The 23,516-nt window shown below is 40.7% G+C and overlaps 1 protein-coding gene across 33 annotated transcripts in view; it reads left to right on the top strand.

Annotated features, from left to right (window-relative positions):
* Positions 1-23,516, top strand: part of Kcnma1 (potassium calcium-activated channel subfamily M alpha 1) — a 675,048-nt gene that overhangs the window by 375,749 nt on the left and 275,783 nt on the right. The window lies entirely within an intron of this gene.

Below are 23,516 nucleotides of genomic sequence, written 5' to 3'. Positions count from 1 at the left end.
ACTTGGCATTTACCCAATTGTCCAGAAACAAGGACATACTAAATCCACTAGCACAGCAATGTTCGTTGCAGCACTCTTTACCATAGCAAAGATATGGAACCAACCCAGATGTCCCTCAGTTGATGAGTGCATCAACAAGATTTATACACAATGGAATTCTATGCTGCTGTCAGAAGAATGGCATCTCCCCATTTGTAAGGAAATGGAAAGACTTGGAAAAAATCATATTAAACGAAGTAAGCCAGACTCAAAGGAACATAGGCTCAATGGTTTTCCTCATTTGTCATAATTAGTAGAAACCTTGGGCTCTTCTAGCAGAGATTTATAATAGAACAAAACCTAGACATCTAAGGCCATAAAGTATGATGGTAAATGAAAGGACCTCCAGGATATAGAAACAAAAGCCATAAAATGAGTGATTGTTGTCCTTAATGTACTATGTTATCTCATCTCTTTTGCTGTCCTTTGGCTATCTCATATTGTTACAGTATTTCACCTTGTTATCTGATATATTTTATATATGCTTATTTGGTTATTTGAAATCGGATAAGGAAGGGGGAAAACAAGATCAGGGGCAGGGGTGAGGGGAAGGGAATGAGGACTAAGACATGAGAAAGGGTATCAGTGTTTGTGAAGTAATGCACCTTCTATTTGATGAACATAATGTAACCCTTCTATTATATACAATTAGATAGCTAGCTAGCTAGATTACTAGATATAGATTTGGGGGCTTAATCACAGATAGTTACCTCCTCTTTTTTTCCCTTACAAAAACATTTCCAAAGAGTGGTCTTTTCTGAAGAAGAGGTTTTCTCAGGCTTAACTTTCAGAGCTAGCATGGAAAACAGTAGTGTCCACGCACAATGAAATATTATTTGGCCATATAGAATGAGAGCTTATCATCTGCAGCATTATGGATAGAATTGGAGATGATCATGTTAAATAAGATATACTAAGCATAGAAAGACAGGTACCACATATTCTGCCTCATATGTGGGAGCTAAAAATGTTGATATTAGAATACTGATGACTGGAGGCTGAGAAAGGATAAGGATGAATAAAAGTTTGTTGGCTAGCAAGTACCAAAACATAGCCAAATGGGAGAACTAGATTATGGTATCCCTCAGCACAGTTTGGTGACTGCAGTTGACAGTATCCTCTTACATAGCTTCTAAAGATCCTGAAGAGAGGAGCAGGACGGCAGCCAACATGAAGATATGACAAGGAGAGAGAAATTCTAATTACCTGCTTTGATCTGTACAATTGTATGCATGTGTCAAACTATCATGCTGCACTTCATGAATACGTGCAATTAATACACATTAATAAAACAAGTAAATAATAGAGAACAGAGACAGCTGTGTCTGATACAGACTCATCCTCAGCTGCTTCTGTGCCCTGAGCTGCTGAGGGGAGTGGAGCTAGCCGTCTGTGGAGGTGGGCGCTGGCACACATCTGGGGGGCTGGGTTTGCTGCCTTCACATGCCTTTGAAGAGATCTAATTGGTAGTGCTGCTTCAGCACATGTATACTTATGGAAAATTACACATGGGGCTTGGTTGAGTACTGATAACCACCAAGCCCCAGGATTGCTCAGCACCTGCCCTAGTTGACAGGATGAGGATTACTCCAAAAGTACACATAATGGTTTCACACTGCTATGTAAATAAGCCTGGTGCTACTGAGGATCATGTTGGAGGTTCAGCAACCTCGAGTAGCTCTTGCCTGCACACAAGAAAATAACAAATTGCAAAACTTCAGTAGCACAATGAGGAGAAAATGTGCTCTTAACATTTAAGAGTAAGAGAAAAAAGCTTTTGAATCCATTCTCTTCTACTGGCCCTCTGTCCATGGAAGCCCCTGAAGAGAACCATGAATTCTAGGTAATGCTGTCTGTCCTGTGGTTTCTGCAGAAATCTAGGAAGATGCCTGATATCTTTGTTCTTCCACAATAGGCCTTTTCTTCCTACATGTGGATTTATAACTGGGGAGATCACTCCATAGCCAGGCCATGTGGAACCCAGGACCAGATAGTACAGTGCTAATATAAATTGGGTCCTGCAAAGCAAAGGAAACTAAGGACCAGGAGAGAGAAGGAATCAGGCTGGAACTATGTAGCTCACATATCTTTCCTTGTCTCTGAAATGTTGCACAAAGACACAAATACATAAACAGAGGCCAATGTTTCGCAGCAGGTTTGTGATGTCAGCCCTGCTGTTCCACTCTCCGCTTTCCCCATCGTGTGCCAGGAAGGTGTATAGCGGGAGACACCCTGACACAAAGCCACCAAAACCATGTTCTCAATTGAGAGCAAAGCAGTAAGGCAGTGACATACAGCAAGGGAAGCTGCAGAGCAGATGTGACATCATTCCATTCTGAGCTTTGCTCATAGCTGGGCATTCTTGGTTTGTGGTTACCAAAGGAAGCATCAGTGAAAGGGTAAAGTGCAGGACACTGATGCATAAAGCGTGGACAGGAACCTGTTCCTCTATTTGTCTGTTTAATTATTCATTTAGTGTGTGTGTGTGTGTGTGTGTGTGTGTGTGTGTGTGTCTGTCTGTAGGTACTGCGGCTTAAACTCAGGACCTCTCACCCTTGCTTGGCTTTCAAACTCACGATCCCCAATAGTGTGCTATAGGCTACACTTCTGGCTTTTTGGTAGTTAATTGGAGAATACGAGTCTCATGGACTTTTCTGTGTCCTGAATAGCTTTGAACTGCAAGTTTGGATTGCAAGTGTGCTCCACCAGCACCCAGCAACACCACGTTTTATAGAAACCCTTTTCTCCCTAAGTGTGACAGTGTTCCTGCAGTGCTGGCTGTCTTAGGTTGAAGCAGAGTTGCTCCAGAAAGCCTTAGATCATTATAGGAAAAGCACCATCCCATACATAGGCATCCATAAGGACGGGAAGGGAGAATTGCCACAGGGTTGTGGCCATGCCCAGCCATTCACCTAGCATGTTTTCATCATCTGATGTTAGAAACTCAAGTTGTCTTATCCTAGGAAACTGGGACTAAGAGTACTCTGCACCAGTGTGGTAGGCTACTGCTGCAGAATCACATTGCTTTGTGTATGTGCCAGTCCTGGGGCTTGAACTTCGGGCCTGGATACCATCCCTGAGCTATTATGCTCATGACTAGTGCTCTACTGCTCAACCTATAGCTCCACTTCTGGCTATTTGGTTGTTAACTGGAGATGCGTCTCACAGACTTTCCTGCCGGGACTGGCTTTGAACTATGATCCTCAGATCTCAGCCTCCTGAGTAGTAGCTAGGATTACAGGCATGAGCCACTGGCACCTGGCTCCCACCTCGCTTTTAATTTGCTCTCTAACTCTACAAGTAGTTTTTGTTTATTTAACTTATACTATGCGTGGAGTGCCATGGTAAGTACATTGCAAACACCATTCCATTTAGTTTGATGATTCAGAAGGATTAAGTATGTTGCTGAGGTCACATGATCAGTGATTGAAGCTAAAATTTGAGCCCTTGGTTTGAATCCAGATTCTTAATCCTCAGATTATACATTCTTGTCTATTCCAGTATCTACAAACCTCAGGCCAGCTGCCCTCATTGTAAATGTACTTTCAATCCTGAAACTAAAATTTATGTAACAACAATCCTCCTTCAAATCTACATAATAAGCAAAGATTTGGACTAACACTGTTCATTTCGTCTTCACCTAATCTAGAAAAATAACTGACCAGCAGATATTCTACTTTGCTATCAAGTGAGATTGGAAGTATGTCGTTCAGTGTGTCAAAAATTCAGTGTTGAACATCTTTCTGGAAAAAACTTTATAGACTGTTACTGAACTAAGTGAAGCCAGTCACCTGTGGCTCACATCTGTAATCCTAGCTCCTCAGGAGGCTGAGGTCTGAGGCTCATGGTTCAAAGCCAGCCCAGGCAGAAAGTCTTTAATGAGACTTTCATCTCCAAAGAACCACCAAAAATCTGGCAGTGGAGCTGTGGCTCAAGTGGTAAAGCATTAGCTTTGAGCTCCGGGACAGAGCCCAGGCCTTAAATTCAGGCCTCAGGACCAGATTTTTCTTTTTAATTACAAAGAGATCTTCTTTGTAGCCAAACCTTTTCAGGAGCAGATGGGAGCTTTACATGAAACAATGATCATTTGAGCTCTCTTCATGCCAGGGTCTATGAATTTGTCATATCTCAACTCACTGAAACTTCATAATTCCATGCAATGGATTTCAAAACATCCCTATTGATTTGAAAAACAATGATACTTTTCAAGAACTCCTTATTGGGTGAACATGAGTTAGGACATACTAAAATCAAAATCTTTTATTTTCAATGTCAGACAGTGATATTTCTGTACTAATTTAATTCTCTTGGTGTTACTAGATTACTTTTAAACTGAGGAAATACATTTAGCATTTGATGTGATTGCTTTTGTTTCTTGATATGTTTATTGAGTTTCATCATGATTCTTTCATAATTGTATATAATGTACTTCAATATTATTCAATCCCCATCACTCTCTTTATTACTCCTATTCTTTCCCACTGGTCCTCTCCTTTATCTCAGTTTCTTTTCTACTTAAAACTTTCTGGGCACCAATGTCTTGCCTATGATCCTAGCTACACAGCGACTGAGATCTGAGGACTGTGGTTCAAAGCCAGCCCAGGCAAGAAAGTCAGTGAGACTCTATCTCAAATTGACCAGTAAAAAGCCAGAAATGAAGTTGTTGCACTTCAGGTGGTAGTGTTCCAGCTTTAAGCAAAAAAACTCAGGGTCAATGCTTAGGCCTTGAGTTCAAGCCCCCGTACTAGTGTATGCGCCTGCACACGTGCACATGCACACATGCACACATGCACCCGTGCACGCCTACACACACACACACACACACACACACACACACACACACACCCCAAAATCTAGATATACTTCATATATCATAAAACAAGCACTATCCTGTCTAATGAAAGAAAATAACCTCTGCCTGAGTAGTGAATGCTAGAACAGAAATATCTATGGTGCCTAGTGCAAGCCCAGGAAAGAGTTCTGTTTGCTTGGCCGGGAGGCGGAGAGAGGATCAGAGAAGTCTTCCTGGAAGAGGTAGCCACTGTAATGAGTGTTCAAAAGCTTCTGAGAAGAAATTTTCAAGGGAGCTAATATGGGTATGAAACAGAGGGATAAGTGCCACCAGTCATTCACTCTTCCTTACATGTTTACTCTTGTGATAGACAGATCCTTCTGGGAGTCTTCTGTCTTGGTGAGGAAAAGCTCACCTGAAAGTATTGAAATCAGCATTGCCCTTTCTCTTCTTTCAGTAGGACTTTTCTAACTCTGGTGAATGCTTTGAATATGTCATTTGTCCCCAGATCAAGTTGTTCCCCTTGTGTATGCTTTAAAAGGGTAAATGGAGGGCGTTCCAGACCCTTCTCCGTGGATCCAACCAATCTGCAGGTGACAGCAGGCAGGTTCACGGCAGATTTACATCCTGTGTTTCCCACATGCTCATTTACTGACACTTCAGTTCTAGGAGATGGTTGTTCTTCACACATTTCTCCCTTTTCCCTTCATCCCTCTCAAAGAAAGTTTCTCAGAAAGATAAAGGATTGTCATGTTCCTTATAAAATGTCTTTGCTATTCTCAGGATTAAGTGCTTTCTTGTTACTTCAAACTGAATTGATTAGAAACAAATATTATAGCGGTGGATGATTTGAGGGAGAGGGGAAATGCTGTAACGATCCCTATATTCTCCTGACTTTGGGACTTGCTGAAATTTCATGATTGGAGCATCTGAATATATGAAAGAACAGCTATTCATTCTAGAAGGCTTTTCAGTTCTTGGTACCTAGTAGATTTTAGTCTCACCTTGACTTTGAATTAAGTAGATATTGGTTATTGGCTTCCTAACAAGGTGGCCATTGAGCTTAGTTCCAGACCAGCTCAATTCAAAGGAAGAGCCCTTAGAACCTTCTTAGCTTAATTCAAGTACAGATGGTTACCTAGAATCTGCTTACCTAAGATTGCTGTGGATACATTCATAGAAATTTCCTTATCACATCACGTTAATGACTTCTATTTATGGGCTGCTGATTCTGCCTTGTCTGAGGGTACTTACAGTGGATGAATGATGCCTTTGTTTCATGAGTTTCCCTTTGAGAAAAGAAAGAAGATATAGTTAATTTTCATCACTATAATTCCTTGTGCCTCCTTGTATCTTTTGGAATTAAATCTAATACTCCACATGTAACAGCTTTCTGAGGAAATCAGTTTAGGATTTGTTCAAGCCTGTATCATCACAAATAAATGGCTCCTATGAAACCAAACAGGTGAAAAACTAGTTAAAAAGATGATATTTTGCAACAGATTTGCAATTCACAAGAAGATGTCAAAACAGTATAGTTTTCCTGAACAACCCCCCCAATCCTATTTCCCCAGTGATGATTTTGTATGTCACACAACCAAGGAACAGCACCCTGATATAGGCCCCAAGGTGTTATCTTAGATATGGATCGTTTTATCATTCTGCTGGTTTTCCTACCCTTTTCTTCTTTACTTGGTGGCTGTGTACATTTATGTTGCACAGTCAGCAGGAAAGAGGAAACAACTTGGGTTGGGATGTTATCATTTTACCCCTTTGGGAGAAAAAGGATGGGGGAGTATCAGGAAGGCCCAGACTCACCCTTTCTCTGCTTTTCAGTTGTGGAGTTTCTAGGATTCTAAGCCAGAATCCTAAGTTAAGTGTTTCCAACATGGGATATCCAGCCGTTCATCCAACAAGAAGGCTGAGTAGTAGTGAAGGGTGAAAAAGGTTACTAATGCTTAGGCAAGAGGAAGAGGAAGAATTCCGGTCCATCTTTGGGATGCTGGCATGAGACTTGGAGTAGGGAGGACAGGTGTATATAATTAAGCTGTTCCAAGTAAAGTGCAGTCCATTTGATGACTGTTCGAATTCTGCTCCTTGAAAAGAGCCAAAAGTCCTTGTTGCTTGAGGGGAACAGTGTGGTCCCCTTGAGATAGTTGCTCCTGCTGCAGGGTGTAGCCTCATCATCAGAGATAATTGCCCTCATCTGTGGGGGTGATTGTCCTCCTTGCACGGGAGTAGTTTTGCTTCCTGGTCATTAAGACATTATTGATCAGACTCTCTATTCAGACTGCAGAAGAGAATGGTTCAGAACACTGAAGACATGAAAAATGAGGCAGAGATGCCCACCTTTTTATTCCACTTTGGGTTAACTTTGGTTCCATGTGTGGAAGTCAGTGCTTCTAAATCAAATGTAGTTTCTAAGTATCTGTTATGGTGACAGACACCTTTATTTCCAGCCTTGGTTCTTTAAGACTTGCTCCACTGTCCTTTATTAAAGGATGCTTTCAGGACCACCCCTTCCTGATGAGCAGTCCTTGCCCTGAGCATCTCCCAGGGCGACTGCTAAGCAGTGAGGTGGGCATGACGTAGGGGATGTGTCTGTGATCCTAAGGTGAGCCCAGAGAATTGTGGAGGTTTCTACTTCATAAAATTGAGTGTAGAAGGCTCTCATTTCCCACGTCAACAAGTGTACATGCCTCCTGGCTTTATGGAAACTGCTCACTAGGATGGATTTGGAACGAAGGGAAACCTAGCTGAACAAGTGTGATCACATGGCCACATCCCCAAGAAGACAAGACTCCACTATGTCTGCTTTATGAGCTGAGGTGTTTGGTTTCAGTCATGTCTACACTTGAAAGTGGAGTTTTAGTGGACACCACTCAAACTCATTTGGTCTCTTTTTAAAAAGAAAAGCACGTTGTCAGAAAATGGCATCTTCCACCTTATTTTCCTGACTCCAGCAACTGAAGAAGTCCCAGATATACATGTTGAATATAAGTCAGAGAGCCTTGTAGTCTAATTTTAGCTTGCAATTCTTCCCTTCTGGCTCCGGCCATTACACAGACTCTGAAGACACTGGCTCTTATCTCAGGCAACCTTCTGGAAATTAGATATCTGAACCCTTGAAGCAGGAGATTCGGTGCAAGAGAATTATCCTATTATGGTCCCTCCTCAGAGCCTGATTGTGTCCAAGGTTAGGTGAATGTTTAGAAGGTGGTGGGGCTGAATAGCTTGGTGGTACCACTATGTTCTTCTGAAAATGAGCCAAGAAGGTCAAGGGTTAGCCATGACTGGTTCAGCCAGAAGTATGACTACATGTAATTTGTCCATGGGTCTAGCAAGTGCGGGCATATGTCCATTTTGTGTAGAATCTTGCTATCATTGGGTGATACTCACTTTCCAAGTACAAAAAGAAGAGCCTCAAATAGGAACGTTATTTCAGAAGATAAAGAGCCATGTGCTTTAATTTTGTGTGTGTGATGCAATGACTGCTATAGTAGATTGGCATGGTTCAGATAATCTCTTCAGTGTTGTTGTGGCCTTAATCCTTATCCCTAAAGACCCCCTGTGGCAGCAGGCCCAGAAAAGGGAATACTGTTGGATGTTAAGGTACTTTGATTGTACTGCAATTACTATTTTCACCTTGGACTTTTTGTATGTGACATTTTTCCTTTGGAGTTCAATTCAATAAACTGACCTCCTGATTTCCACATTCTCCTATTTCCAGTTCGCTTTCCATTTTGCCGTCAGAGTTGACTTGTTGTGTGAAACAATGACATCATTACCTTGTATTTAAACTTCTGCCCCTGAGGTCAAACTATCCATATGGAGTACCTATGAGAGCTTCACCATTTCCTGACTGGCCTCATCCAGTCCTGCACTTATCATCCCATGAGTCCTTATTTCTGCCCACACCATCCCTGCTTCAGCTCGGGATCTTAGCTTCTCTCACTGGTTGGTGTCTACTCATCACCAAGACCTATCGCAGGCATTCATCAGAGGCTAATTTCTGATTCCAGAGCCTATCTTCTGACTCTTAACACCCTTTGGTTGGGGGAGGGTTGAAATTAAGCCTAAATTTAAGTATTCATGATCATGATCAGGATAGCCATTGCTGACATAGCCTCCATTATGTGCTGGCCACTAACAAAGCAGTTAACATTTATTAACTCCTTGACTTCACTGAAAGACTCCCAAGGCAGGTATTCTTCACATTTTGTGGGTAAGAAGATTGAAGTGCAGATAGAGGAGTGCTTTCTGGTTGTGTGAGGTTACACAGCTAGCCAGTAGAATTTGGAAGCAAGCCACTCCTGAATGTATGCTTTTTTCTGTTCCTTAAACTACTGTAGTGCTTATCACTGAAGAAGAACACTGGAGATAGTTGTCAAATGAACAGTAAAACTGACTTTTTCTTAGTATTCAAAACTGAAATCCAAGGTGGATGTTTGTGGCTCTTTCCTGTGATCCTAGCTACTTAGGAGACTGAGATCTAAGAATCCCAGTTCAAGGCCAGCTCAAGCAAGAAAAAAATCTATGAGACTCTTATCTCCACCAAAATGCTGGAAGTGGAGCTGTGGCTCAAATAGTAGAGTACCAGTCTTGAACAAAACAAGCCAAGGGACAGGACCCAGGCAAGACAAGCCCAAATACTGACACCAAAATAACAACAAAACAAATAAACAAAAAACCCACTATAATCTGCATAAAAGTAGGTTATTCAATTTCAGCCCCTAAGATTTTAAGTTTAGTTATTGGTTTTTTTTTTAACTTTTTCCAGTTCTGGGGCTTGAACTCAGGACCTAGGCACTGTCCTTGGTCACTTTTTGCTCAAAGCTAGTGCTTTGTTACTTGAGCCACAGTGTCACTTCCAACTTTTTCTCTGTATGTGGTCCTGAGCAATTGAACCCAGGGCTTTGTGCGTGCTAGGTGAGCATGCTGCCACTAGGTTACACTCCTGGTCTCTTTAAGTTTACTTTTAATTTTTTTAAATTTAATTGTATTTTTGTGACGGGCCAAGGCCTTAAACTCAGAGTCTTATGTTCTCCCTTGTCTTTTCACTCCACGTTGGTAATCTATAACCTAAGCCACTCCTCGACTTCTGTCTTTTTGCTGATTGAGAATAAGAGTCTCCCAGGCTTTTCCACCCAGGCTGGCTTTGAACCATGACCCCCAGATCTCAGCCTCCTGTATAGCTAGGCTGAAAGGTATGATCCACTGGTACCTGGTAAGCCCCTTCATTTGAGAAAGGAAGACATTGTGATCAAGTAGGGCCAGCCGCCTGGGAGGAATGAGGGAAGTGGTGTAAGAAGGAAGCCTGTGCACTTGCACATGTCTGCTGTCCAGGTAGAGTCTAGGTCCTAGTGTGTTCAGCTCATAGTGTGGACGGAGAAGATGGTACCCACTCCTTCAGGTTCACTGTCAAGACTGAGCACTGCAATGCAAAGGGAATGAGAATGCTGAGTTCCAGGAGAGCATGTGAAAAATCGTTTATAACCACAGGGATGTCTTTCCCATCACATGGCTCTGAGTTGTGTCTAGTACATCTGGGGTCATAAAAAGCAGAAGGGACGGGGTGGGGGGAATGTGTGAAGCAGGGTACGCAGAGGAAAGCATTCTTCACATGGATTAATGTAGCCTTGGAATTAGAGGAGAGCTTGATGACCCCCTGCGGAATCAGGTCTTTTTATGTCTTTAAGAACTTCAAGTGTTTTAGTTTTCCACTGGTCATTTTGAAACACACAGATGTGCGTGCACATGCACATGCACATGCTCATGCACATTTGTGAGTGTCATCTATCTCTCAGCTTCCATTAAATGCTTGATACATATGGGGTGAACTCACAGTTTGACTTGCCATGCCTGCTGAGACAAAGGAAAAATGGCTTCGTTGGGAGTGAGTTTAAATTAGAGCCATAGGTGGCTCTGGGGAGGAGACCTGAGCTTTCACAACTGTGAGTTCCCTCAATACCATGTTCTGTCTTGAGAGTCCTCATTAACACTGTATTGTGAAGGGTATTGATAATTGACTGACTCTTATTTACCTGCCCAACCTCAACTTCGCTTCTGTAATAAACATGGTGTGTATCTAACTGATGACTCGCTCTTCCTGAGTTTGCAAAACATCTTTATAATGATTGTGAATATTAAAAAAAATCTCTCATGAGGTTATTTGTTGAAGCAAAAGACACCATATAAAAATATGGAAAGATGTGTACATATAAAAATATGACTGGGGAAACCATCTCATCAGGGTAACAACCAGTTCTGTCCTCCCTGGTCCTTTTGTCTCTCCCCCACCTCTGCCCCAAAGCTGCCTATCCGCGCGTGTAATGCCAGCGCTCTGTACCGTGTTCTGTTTATAGTGGTTTGAACCATTTTTTCTGCCTGTGTCTCTCATTGCTGAAGTAACACACCTCTTTCATATCAACTCTTACCCAGGAGCCGCACAGCAGACTCTTTGATGTAGGTCTTTTCTGCATGGCAGCTAAGGCCAAGTCATGGTTTCCATTGCATGATGCAACCTCACCCTTTTGGTTGTTACCTTCAGGTTAATTAGATCCTCTCCCTGCACTGCCCATGCATGCCGTGTGCTTTTCCTGTTGTTCCTGAATGTCGCAAGCACTGGGCACATGCATGGAATCAAAACGATGAGCATTCCAATACACAGAAGCGCCAGAAGCTAGGATTCTTCTCAGAAATCCTTGTGGACACCTAATATAGCACTGTACCACAAAAGATATTCGGTCTCTTGGAATTTTAACAGTAGAACTCTGGGGAAAAGAAAAGGGAATCATCACTTGTTAGGTTTGTGCTGAGTCCACACTAATGAACAGAAATTTAACTGAAATCCTTTTCTAACTAGCAGCTTACATAAGGACCACAGGATACCTGCCTAATTTTACATGAATGTGCTTAAGTCACCAGTTTTCCCATTCCCCTTTACATCTTTCTGGGCATTGTGGCATCGTTTTCTAGTTTAGTTTTGCATAGCCCTAATAAATATATAGACTTAAAAAAAACTTAGCAGGAGGTTTGGAGTTGGCCTAGTGGTAGAGTGCTTGCCTAGCATGCAGGAAGTCCTGGGTTTGATTCCTTGATTACCACATACACAGAAAAAGCTGGAAGTGGTGCTGTAGCTCAAGTGGTAGAGTGTTAACCTTGAGAAAACTAAACTCAAGAACAGTGCCTAGGCCTTGAGTTCAAGCCTCCGGTTTGGCAAAAACAAAAAACAAACAAACAACAACAACAACAAAAAGTAATACCTCTTAAGCAAAATTCCCTGAGAAATGCAATCAGTTACCTTTCCAATAGTGTGTGTTTAAGGATACCATTAGTTAGACTTTAAAAAGCAAAAAAAAAAAAAATCATAGTACTGTAAAGTAGTATTATGTTCATTAGAGGCAAGATGACATGGCATTCAGTAATATTGATGAGTATTTATGATCTTTTTTTCCAACTAGCTGAAATATACATTTTTGCTTAATCACTTTCTTTACAAGTGATTTTTAATTTTCTTATCTTGTTTCCTTTCTTTTCCTTTATTTTTCCTTTCTGAATGTGAACCGTTTCTTTCTTCCTTGTATTCTCAGAATGGCCTTCTTTTAAAGCCTGATTGTAAAGATCTGTTTTTCTCACTTGATTTTCCTAAATTTCAGACTAATCGGCACTTTGCTTTTTAGATATACCTTGGCTGCAACTTGAGAAAAGTTGAGAAACATGACATTAACAAGCTCTGATGATCCTAGAGAAGGATTGAAAATCACTGGCGCCCCTTTGCCCAAAATTATGCTTACAACCAGTCAGACTAAACGCAGAATGTTTTTTGTCTTGTCTTTTGTTAATTATGATTGTCTCACATCTAGGGTGGGAGTAATGGGTTTTAAACGCTTCCTCCCTTCCTCTTCCCCTCATTCTGTTAAACATACTCTCTTCACTCTATTGAACTGGACTTCACTTGGCATTTCATAACATGTTACTTTGGTAACCAGTGAAGAAGTCCTACGAGTAGGAATATTTCCCTTCCTTAAAGGAGCTTAGATGGGATTTATAGCGCATACTGGTGCAGGTAGCTGGCTCTGACCAATTGAAATGTTCAGCATTACTTATGAGAGCTTTGGTCCAAGATTTTGGTAGAGCTAATATCTGAATCTCTTTGCGGGCTTCTGAAGAAAACACAGTTTCCTCTTAGAAAAACATAAGCTTTCTGAGGACAGTGGAAAGTAAAGATAAGCAGATCCATTCACTGACAAATGACAGAGTCCTAAGAAATTGACCTCTTAGGTCCTCATACAAATGGTTCTCCAGTAATGGGGAAAACAACCCTGGAGAGAAATCAAAGATGTTTAATTCTGTTGCACTAAAAAGAAATTGCAGGGTTGCAGGAGGGAACCAAGGAAAAGAAACCTTGCCTAGTGAGACAGGAATTGCAGTATTCCCTTCTAAACTTGGATCTGAAAGTCAAATAGACATCATTGGCATGTCAGAGTTATTATTTTGGTGGCACAAAGAGAAAAAAAGTCAATTTTGATAAAGCAATGATTTTTAATGCTTACTAGAAGCAAAAGGGAAATAACAAAAAACAAGGAATGAAGAAAATCCTTTCATAAAGTAATCAAAAATGAAATGAGAATATATACATCCTTAAAAATGTGATTGTCTGGTCATGGGATTTAGGATTCATTATCATTTCCCCCTTTCACAGAGGGGGATGGTTTGTTTCTGAAGGTCCCATCTGACTTCCCATTGTGATGTTGGTCTCAGCTGCCCAGGTTGCTTTATGAAATTCCTAAGAAATAACACCCACTTTGTGGTCAGGAGATTCATGGCTACCAATAACCTACATCCCAGATTCTCCTTTTTGGCTATGAGGCTGCTGGGCTCACAACAAAACTCCTGAATAGGAATACTTACAAACTGTCCATGCCTCAGCCATCTAACAAAGACAGAGCTATTTTTTATCTTGTACAATAAGGGTGTAATTGCTTTCTATGCTAGATGTCAGAAAATCTTGTGCTAGGTGTATTCCTGCACCATTGAAAAAAATTCTCAGTAACAATACAACCTCAGAATGTCATAAACAGAGCTATCATAACCATCTTTTAGTGTTGCACATAAATTCACATATAACTTTTAGCAAATCAGCATCCTTATGCTGAATAAATACATTATGTGATATGACCTTTTTACTCATCAAAGAGAAGTAGCAAAGAAGTGGAGCAACTCTTCCTTTGCATAGTTATTTTGCCTCCACCAGATGCTCTCAGAGTTTCTTATTGGCAGGTATTCCACACTGCGACATTGCTAATATAGGAACTAGAAGGGATTGTTCTAGTATCTTCCAGAAACAGTTCAGCGGTATCAAGGTTGGATCTGTCATGGGCTGCTTAGAATGTTGGCTGGGGTTGGGGTTCATCAAAGAGAACAGGGAAAGGATCTGCCACATCATCCCCAGTATACCCTTTGGATTAGGCTCTAAAAAGGTGCTAGGTCTGGCTGTGGAGTTGGCAGCGTGGGTCCTCTGAGTCCCTGCAGATTGACTCATAGCAAGGTGGCAATGCCAAGTTCAAGCTGCCCAGACCTGTCAGAATTATGTCAAAGGAAGGGAGGAGGATAAAGGAAGAGAGCATAGAGGTTAGTTATGTATCAGACCAGTGCAGTGACCAGAAAAATGTTCTGCCAAAGACCAGCATGTGAAGAAGGCCCAGATAAAAGAGCTTGATGCCTGCACAAAACCTCAATAACAGCTCAAAGAAGTCCCACAGAGACTTAAAAGACTGTTATGTGATATAAAAAAATATCAATGTACTTGCTCAACTTTGTCCTGATGGCCAGTTGGCTATGGACAGCCTTTGGCAAAAGAGGATTCCTGCTTTTTGTTAGGTCCCTCTGTGATGATGAGAGTATTTTATCTGAGAGGCCTCCGAGCCCAAGTAGAATGCCTTGAAACTGTGCTCCAGGCTACTTCCTTCACAAGTGGGACCATCAGACTATTGCACCCCATGCTTATTGGTTATTACTGTAGAGATGGTTGTTTATGGGCCTTTTTAACATATTTGTGACAACATGTATCCAGAAGACAAAGCTATGGCAGCAATTTGGATGAATCTTCGATTCTTGCCTAAGTAGATGCTTCTGCACGGGTGAGAAAAGCGCGCGCACACACACACACACACACACACACACACACACACACACACAAATCACATACACCATGCTTGGTGTTTGGGTTTCTAGATTTCCATTTGAACCTGGGACGTTTTTTTCTGGCGCCTTTTTTTCTGCATCTAAGCTTTCCACTTTGTGGATGGCCCCAGAGTGGGACTGTACTTGGAGTAAAGACATACATTAGTAGTGAAGGGTTCTGAACATGTGTATCCACATGCATGAGTGTGCCCACCCACAAGTGCCAGCACATACTTATAGATGGCTTACTGAGCCTGCTCTTGAGGAACTTTAGTGTTTTGGTATGTTTGTGAGTATGAATGCATTAAATACTCTTCAAATTCGACTCCATCACTTCCTCCTACTGTATAAAATCTTATTAAAAGGTGGACAGAATCAGTGGAGGTAGAGAAATGGATGCTTAAGAATGAATCCTTTGTGATTTCTCTGGCAATTAAGTGCAAACTAAATCTAGCAGCTCTTATTTGGCAACGCTCTATTTTATGTAATAGCTGGACTCTGATTTATTACATAAAAGTTACTGGCAAATAGGAGTACTAATTCTACTGTGGTAACAACTGTGATTGAAATAATTGTAATATGTAGACATGCTGGAGAAAATAAGCATTAGTGGGTAGGTTCTCTTGGACAGCATTCCAAGATCCCAGCAGTGAAGAAATACGTAATACAGAAGTTGAATTGGAAAAGATATTTAGAAGACTGCACAATTGTCCGATCCCTTGCCTCTCCTCCAGATCTAACTTAAGACACTGGGGTAAATGAAGCTCTTCTCTTCCTCAGGACCTGGGAGATAAGGGGAATACCCATACTTCTGTGACCATCCAGTACAATGATTTGTGGTTTTCTCTGTAAAGAAATATTGGTTAACTATTTAACCTAAATGCCAAAATGAAGCTGACTTCATGGAAATTCAGCCTTCCCTGTGTTTCTTTAATATAACCCAAAATTAATATACAATATGCGGAGCCATATGAAGAGTTAGTGAGATCTCCAATCAAAAGCTCATGGCACATCTTGTCAGCCAGTTGATGAGATACATTAGAACACTTGATAAATATACAATAAAGCAGATATAAATGGCTCACATCTATACTCCTAGCTCCCTAGGCACTGAGATCTAAGGATTGCAGTTTGATGCCAGCTTAAATAGAAACGTCTATGAGACTCTTATCTCCAATTAACCACTAGAATGACAGAAATGGAGGTTAGTTCCAGGCGTAGAGTACCAGCTGTGAGAACAAAAGCTAAACAACAGTGCCTAAACCCTGAGTTCAAACTCAGGTAACACAACAAAGAAAGAAGGAAGGTAGGAAGGAAGTGAGGGAGGGAGGAAAGGAAAGCAAAATATTGATTTTATCAATATTCATTGATTTTGATCATTAATTCCCTTTTTGGGACAATTTCCATACACTGTTATTATTATTATTATCACCATTTTAGATAGTTTTTGGCATACTTCTAACTTGTTGAGGTATGTTTTCTTAGTCATCTGTTGTCATCCTTACAACAGCCTCTAAAATTTGTACCTTTATCCCCGGTTTACAGAAAGGAAAACAAAAGCCTGAAGAAGTCAATTTGTTTTCCTAAGATAATATAAAGCTAGAAGTGCTACTAGTGGAATTTTAGTGCATCCATTGGTAACCTAAACTGACCAGATTGCTGATTGTTGTGGAAGTTGGCTTGTTCAGGTTTAGCTTTTGGTTTTCCATTAGCAGATTTATTAAAAATAGAGAATGAAGAAGAAAAATGGGGCCTAGAAGCTCCTAAATCTTCTTGGAAAGGATAATGTAGAAGAGCCCCACAAAGAAATAGCAGGGAGTTTTATGAAAACGCATTATATACACATGTTCCATTGAGAAACCTAGTGTGTGAGGAACTTACATGTTTTTGTTTTCTCCATCAACAATCTGTGTCATTCTTTTTGTTTCCTAGAACAATGCCTCATCCTCGGGACCAATCATGTAGATAGATACCCTGTGCCTTACAATGGTTCTGAAGTCCATTGCTAGCACTCTCCCAGTGTTCTCCATAGTATTCAAAGCTTGATATCCAGAGCACTAAGTATTCAGAGAGCAGCCAGGGTTTACATGCCTCAGTTTCAACATGCTTCCAATCATGCACGTGTCTATGGCCACTGGATCCTTCCCATTATTGGAACAGAGGCATAATTAGAAGCTACTGTCAGAAAGATGAATAGGTCTGTTGATACAAATTGTAACTGAGGACTTCCCGACAAAGCCATTTAACCAGTGACTTAGAATCTTGATAGAGTGATTTCTCAGAGAAACACAAAGTATTTTCTAGTCACACTATTACCATTGCAATGTCCAGGAAAAGTGTTTTGTGATTAAACCAGGATCTCGTTTTGATGTATTTATCATTAGTATTGATTCATCATTGAACACAAGCTAATTTGTCCAAGATAGCAGCTGAGAAGATAGCTACTTCAGAATGTGTGTCCTGTGATGAAGTCATTGCTAATCTAGGATATTTGTCTCAGCTTGGTAAAGACAGAAGAAAAAAGTCATAGCTTAGTGAACATATGCCCTACCCCATAGAAATAATAAAGGAACCAATTTTGGAAAGATAAACTCTTAAGTGCACAGCTGTGACTAGGTAATTGGAATTGGCCCTATGAAATGCAGATTCAAAACTTTTGACATGGATCCATTAAGGACCTAGAAGTTTGGGGATGCTGTCTATTTTTGGAGACAATGTTCTATAGAATGACAGTTCTTTTCTCAACACTTAATTAGTATGGCATTGTTCACACTAAAGCCATTATTGTTGTTAGTTCAGCAGATACTTTTCTGACACCTAAAGACATATAAGTAGTAACCCTGTTTTTAAATTGGGGTACCTGTTGAAGACTTTCCCTTTTAAAATTAATCACAGTCTGAATAATGGAGACGTTATATTCTTAGTTTTGTAGGCAGGTAAATTGAGGCACTTAGTTTGCCCAGTACACCAGATATTCACAGAAAAAGAAAGCGTTGAAATACCTTAGATCTAGTCACTCCTTAGCTGTAAAAGAAATCCCAAGGAATACATGTCTACATGATGTGATCTTTCCTATCTATTCTGATTGTGTGGAATGGAATTCCAGGCTTGTTGTTGAGTTCATAATTTGGAGTGACCAAAGAATCTAAATATTATCAGCTTTCATTATGCTCATTGTTTCTCTAGAATTAGAGAAAGTAGGGGGACATTAGAGCATCTTGAGGGTCACGAGTAAGCAGGTGGATTTCTAGGAAATGTTGCCATACAATGGAAGAGCTTCCTCTCAGCAGAAAGGACCATTCTCCCTGATGGTAGCCTATCAAAGAGGCAAAATGCATAGTAGTGAGGCTAACTGGTATCTAATCCAACTCGACCACCCAGCTACCCATTTAACTCGGGTAGACATTTGAATCTCTGCCTTAACCAAGTAGCTTTTTCATTTTTCCATATTGTGAGGACCAAATGTAATACATGAATATATAAAAACTATTACCAGGGCTTATTATATTGAATTGAAGAAGACTTGACCATTCACTGAATGAAACACATAGGAATTGTAATGCTGTAGAGATTCAGAGACAGGCAAGATGGAAAAGGGAACAAATTATTTGCCAAGCCAAGCCTTGAGGTTGGCCTTGAATACGGCCTGAGATTTGAATGTATGAATAGAAAAACATTTGAAGTGGTTACAGTAAAATCATAAGTAGAGAACTGGGGATACCTGGGTCCCATTTATGAAGTAATGATGGCACCAGCTCATGGTGGCAATGAACTGAAACGCAGTAGGAAGATGAGAGAGAAGTGGGGATGTAGGAGGTTTGTAACAGGCTTTCTGCCAGGCTCAGAGTTGATGCATGAAGCAGGAGGAGCCAAGATGCTGCCTACATAACATCTTTTAATTAAATTAAGCTGGCAGTATTGTAGAGTTGAGAAGAAGAGAAGAGTTTGACATCATTAATGTCATTAAATTGATTCAAGTCTATGGGCCAGAACTCTGGTGGTCTCTAACCCTGATGGGAAGTGACAGGACCCCGTTCAATTTAAAAAGGGACCACTCACAAGAGAGAAGAGAATCTGAACGTAGGAAATGATTTCATAAAGTGCTATTTTGTTCCTCAGCCAGTCCTTCCCTTATAAATCCTCTTGAATGTTTGTTGTTGTTTCACATTTCTGCATCCCTGTAAACCACCAACTCTGTAGTCCCTCTGCATCTAGACCTCATCATTTTTCCTTTTAATCTGAGAGTGAAAATGTGCTCAGCAGGTGCTCTCTGATCGTTAATTGCAAAGTCCACTGATGACGCTTGCATGGTGGCGTCGTAATTACTTCCCTGTATCCTTTTAATTCTTTCCCCCTCTTGTTCACATCTGAAACTGAAAATATCTGTTCAACCCCTTGATCTTAGCAATTAGTTAAGTGGTATGCAGCTGGCTATCTGGGGGCGGCTCAAACCCTTACTCATCTCTGTTCAGGTCTGAATAGGAATTTTCTTGAACAGCAATGCCTATAATTAGTACTCAGTTGAAAGAAAATTCTTTTTTAAAATATTTTTATTGTAATTAATAAAAGGGTTACATGATATTTGCCAGATAGAAGGTGCATTAATTCACATACATTGATATCCTTTCACATGTCTTGGTCCCCATTACCATCCCCCAGCCCCCATCTTGGTTTTCCCCCCTTTCTTATCCAAGTTCAAATAACCAAATACAAATATATCCAATATATCAGATAACAAAGTGAGATACTGTAACAATATGATATAATCAAGGGACAGCAAAAGAGATGAGAGATAACATAGTACATTAAGGACAATAATCATTCATTATATGGCTTTTGTTTCAATATCCTGGAGGTCCTTTCAATTAGCTTCATATTTATACACAGTGGAATTCTATGCTGCTGTCAGAAAAACAACATCGCCCCATTTGTTAGGAAATGGAAAGACTTAGAAAAAATCATATTAAGTGAAGTAAGCCAGACTCAAAGGAACTTAGGCTCAATGATTTCCCTTATTTGTCATAACCAGTAGAAACCTTGGGCTCTACTAGCAGAGATTTGCAATAGAAAGAAAATTCTTAAGAAGTACTGGTTCTCAAAGTAGGGTCCCCAAAGACACAGTATTGGCATTGTTTAGGAAAAACCATTAGAAAAACAAATTCTTGGGACTCACTCTTTTCCACTCCAGCTCTACTAGCTCAGAAACAAGTGCACAGGCATAGGACTTAACAAACCCTCCAAGTATATGCTGCAGCCAGAGGTTGAAAACCACTATCAAGGAGAAGTCATGTTACAGGGTTGGGCAGCCAGACACAGAGAAAAGGAAATCAGACTTCAGGAGGATCAGAACAGTAGAGAGGCTGAGAGGGGCCAGTTCTAGCCTCCCTTAGAGGACTCAGACTTCTGGAGGAACCACTGTCAGAAGGGAGATTTTTGTCTTTGGCCTTCTCTGTCCTTTGTAAGAAAACCTGGGTCAGCTTTTATGCTAAAAGGCCTAATGCTTTTGGAAAGACAAGCTGAGGAAGATCGCTTTGTTGAATCATCCATCTCAGGAAATTGTATTGGAAATTATATTGGTGAGTAGATGGAGAGTTACGTTTCCCATATTGAGCAAGTCTCATTTTTTCCTCTCTAGAGATACCTATAATGTAAATGTAGTGTTTTGAGGGTAAAGAGGAAATAAGAGTTTGTAGTTTAGCTTCAATCCTATACTAAATGCTTACCTATAAGTATAGTAACTCTTCATTGAGTTTCTTTTAAAGGTACTACGAGACTCGTGATCAAATCCTACATTTGTCTAAGGTTTTAGCATCACACTGAATCTCTGGAGAAAAGACCTTAGGAATGAATAGTCTACTGGCTACTGAGAATCATTAAGTCCTCGAATTGTATGCCATCCGTCAACCAAGAATGGAAGTCAATCTACCACTCCCATAGTCAGAACTAAGGGTCTCCCATTCTTAAAATACCACACTTGTATTTTTCATACTGGCAACACATACCCACCTAAAGCCTTGTCTGGGAAAGACATTAGTGGAATGGTGCTACAAATCAAGTGTATGATCCAGAATAGCTGTCTTTTGTAGTTTAAGCTGACACTACTATCTTCTTGTGAATACTCAGAAATTCCATGTATTTGAATAAGGAAACTCTCCTACTTTATTTGAAGAGGAGGAAGAGTTTATGTTTCATTCTCTTCCCATTACTCACTAAGAAGTCTCTTGGAGAGAAAAATACATCCCAGTTAGTCAGGCTTTTGATTGTTGAATGTTGTATGCTCTTTGTACAAGATCAGTGGACTTCCCCCTGGGTTGTAGGAAATGAAATAATGGGGTTTTGAAATCTCCATTTTGGGCCTCTGATTGTGTAAGTGTATGAACTATAGGTACTTGGAGGGCTTATCCTAGAGGGGATCCTGGTAAACAGTTCTGATGCCACATGAAGAACCAGGATAGGACATAGGGCATTGCTCTTGGGATTCCTGTGGTAAGCCAGAAATAGCTCAAAGGGAAGTCAAGCACATTCCCTGATCATTCTGGCTCTTCCGGTGTCTCAGTGCCTAGCTATTTTGCCCACTTCCCACTGGTTCTTGTCACAGGATGTAGCAGCTCATACCACCCATGAGCTTAACGAGAACTAGAACTAGAGGAATCATCATGAGATACTGGTACAGTCACTTCTAAATTGTTGAAAGAACAGGGAGAAGTCTGTTTCTACACACTGAGGGAGGGGTATTGAGATGTTTTTCAACATAGTATTCTCTGACTCGAAGCCTTTTCATTTTTGCTCTGGGGTATAAACAATATAGAGGGGACCACAAAAATGATCAAAAAGCAAGGAATGACAGAACAGCCCGGTTACAACTATGGTAACCAGGGTGTCTGAGGTGAGTGCACTTTGTAGCTCTTGTTCTTGAAATAAGCAATGCATCACCATAGCCAGAGAAAATTCTAGAAGTGAAATTTATTCACTCTGGTCCAGGCTTTTCCTTTTCCTTTTTTTTTCTCCTCCTTCATTTAAATGTACACCTTTGCAGATGAGCAGACAGAAAGCAGCGGTAGGCTGTGATATTTAATGTCTCTTACTTTTACTTCTTTTTGGCATAATCAAACTCCATATTGTCTTTTTTTTCCCATTTCCCTACCTTAATGAAAACCGAGCTGTTATCATGGCTTTTGCAAAAGTACTGTTTTCAGTGCAGTTGTTTTTGGCAGTCTGCTTAGTAAACACAAATATAGGGTGCTCTTCATGCTTGTCTGGAGGTTTTACCACATCTTGGTGGTTTGGGAGAGGACAAGGGGCATGGCTGACCTGTAATCGGGAAGAAGAATGGAGAAAGAGAATGCATGCAACATAATGAAAGGACCCCACAGACTGATGTACTATGCCTCTAGGTGGGCCCTGCGTTTGCTGGACTGCACAGATTCCTGCCTGTGGAATAGCAAGCATTGTCCTTACCGAAGTGCAACTATACTAACTGGTATTGCCTACGATGATTTCCAAAACCCATCCTTCATCTCACAGCTTGCAAGAAAGATCTTCCATGTCAAGTTAGTTCTCTCCTGGAAGGAGAGGCTTATGTTGCTTCCCACCCTGGGAAAGCATTTTCATTTTCCATTCCTCTTTCCCTCACTTACTTTCTTGCTCCTGGCCTGGGTGTTATCTGCCTCTGGATAACAGTATACCATGAATTCTCCCTCACAGATTTAGGAGGTTTTCCTGCTTCCCACCTTGGGACTTTTCACACACAGATTCTCTGATCAGCTGGCCAAGGGAAAGCACACAGGAGCAATGTACCAGTTTGTATAGTAGTGTCCTTGTAAACTGCCTTCTCTTGAAGAAAACAGAGAGTGTGCTGGGGATGTGCATTGGCTGCTTGACATATACTGGCGCCAGTCAACTTGCATGCCAGAGCAAACAAAAATTAACCCTTAGAGTACTGCTTCAACACTTTGGTTCAACCTTCTTGAATTTTACCGGTTGAATAATGGTTTCACCCCTAGATAGGAGTATCTCACAGAAAGTCCATATTTGATCTACGTAGATCTTCTTCTCAATGGCTTGCTTGAGATATTCCTGGGCCCTTTATTTACTAATCCACTCATGGCTCTTTTATAAAATTCCAAACATGGCCACTGTATTGCTGGAAAATGAGTACCACTTCCAATATGCTGGAAGGCACAGGAGACTGACTTTTTTCTTTTTTCTTTTTTTCTCTCTCTCTCTTTTTTTTATAGCCATGGCATGTGTCCTCTTAAAGGAGGAAGTCAGTTCTTTAAGGGTTAATGAGAAATCAAGGAACTTGGTTATTATCTCTTCCTGCTTGTCCTTCCTTCAAGGTGTTTGCATGGTCCTCTGTAGATTCTTAGTTCAACTGTTGGATGATGACTTAAAAAAAATAATACACCTCTAACTACTTTCACAAACCCAAAAGGAAGAGCAAAGAACAAAAGACTGAATGATTGAATGGAAAGCCCCTTGGCAATGCTTGCTTGATCAT

This window comes from Megascapheus bottae, chromosome 15, assembly GCF_031878675.1.
Source record: "Megascapheus bottae isolate mThoBot1 chromosome 15, mThoBot2.hap1, whole genome shotgun sequence".
Classification (NCBI taxonomy): domain Eukaryota; kingdom Metazoa; phylum Chordata; class Mammalia; order Rodentia; family Geomyidae; genus Megascapheus; species Megascapheus bottae.
Note: the sequence above shows the minus strand (reverse complement) of the source record. Positions and strands in the feature narration are given on the sequence as shown.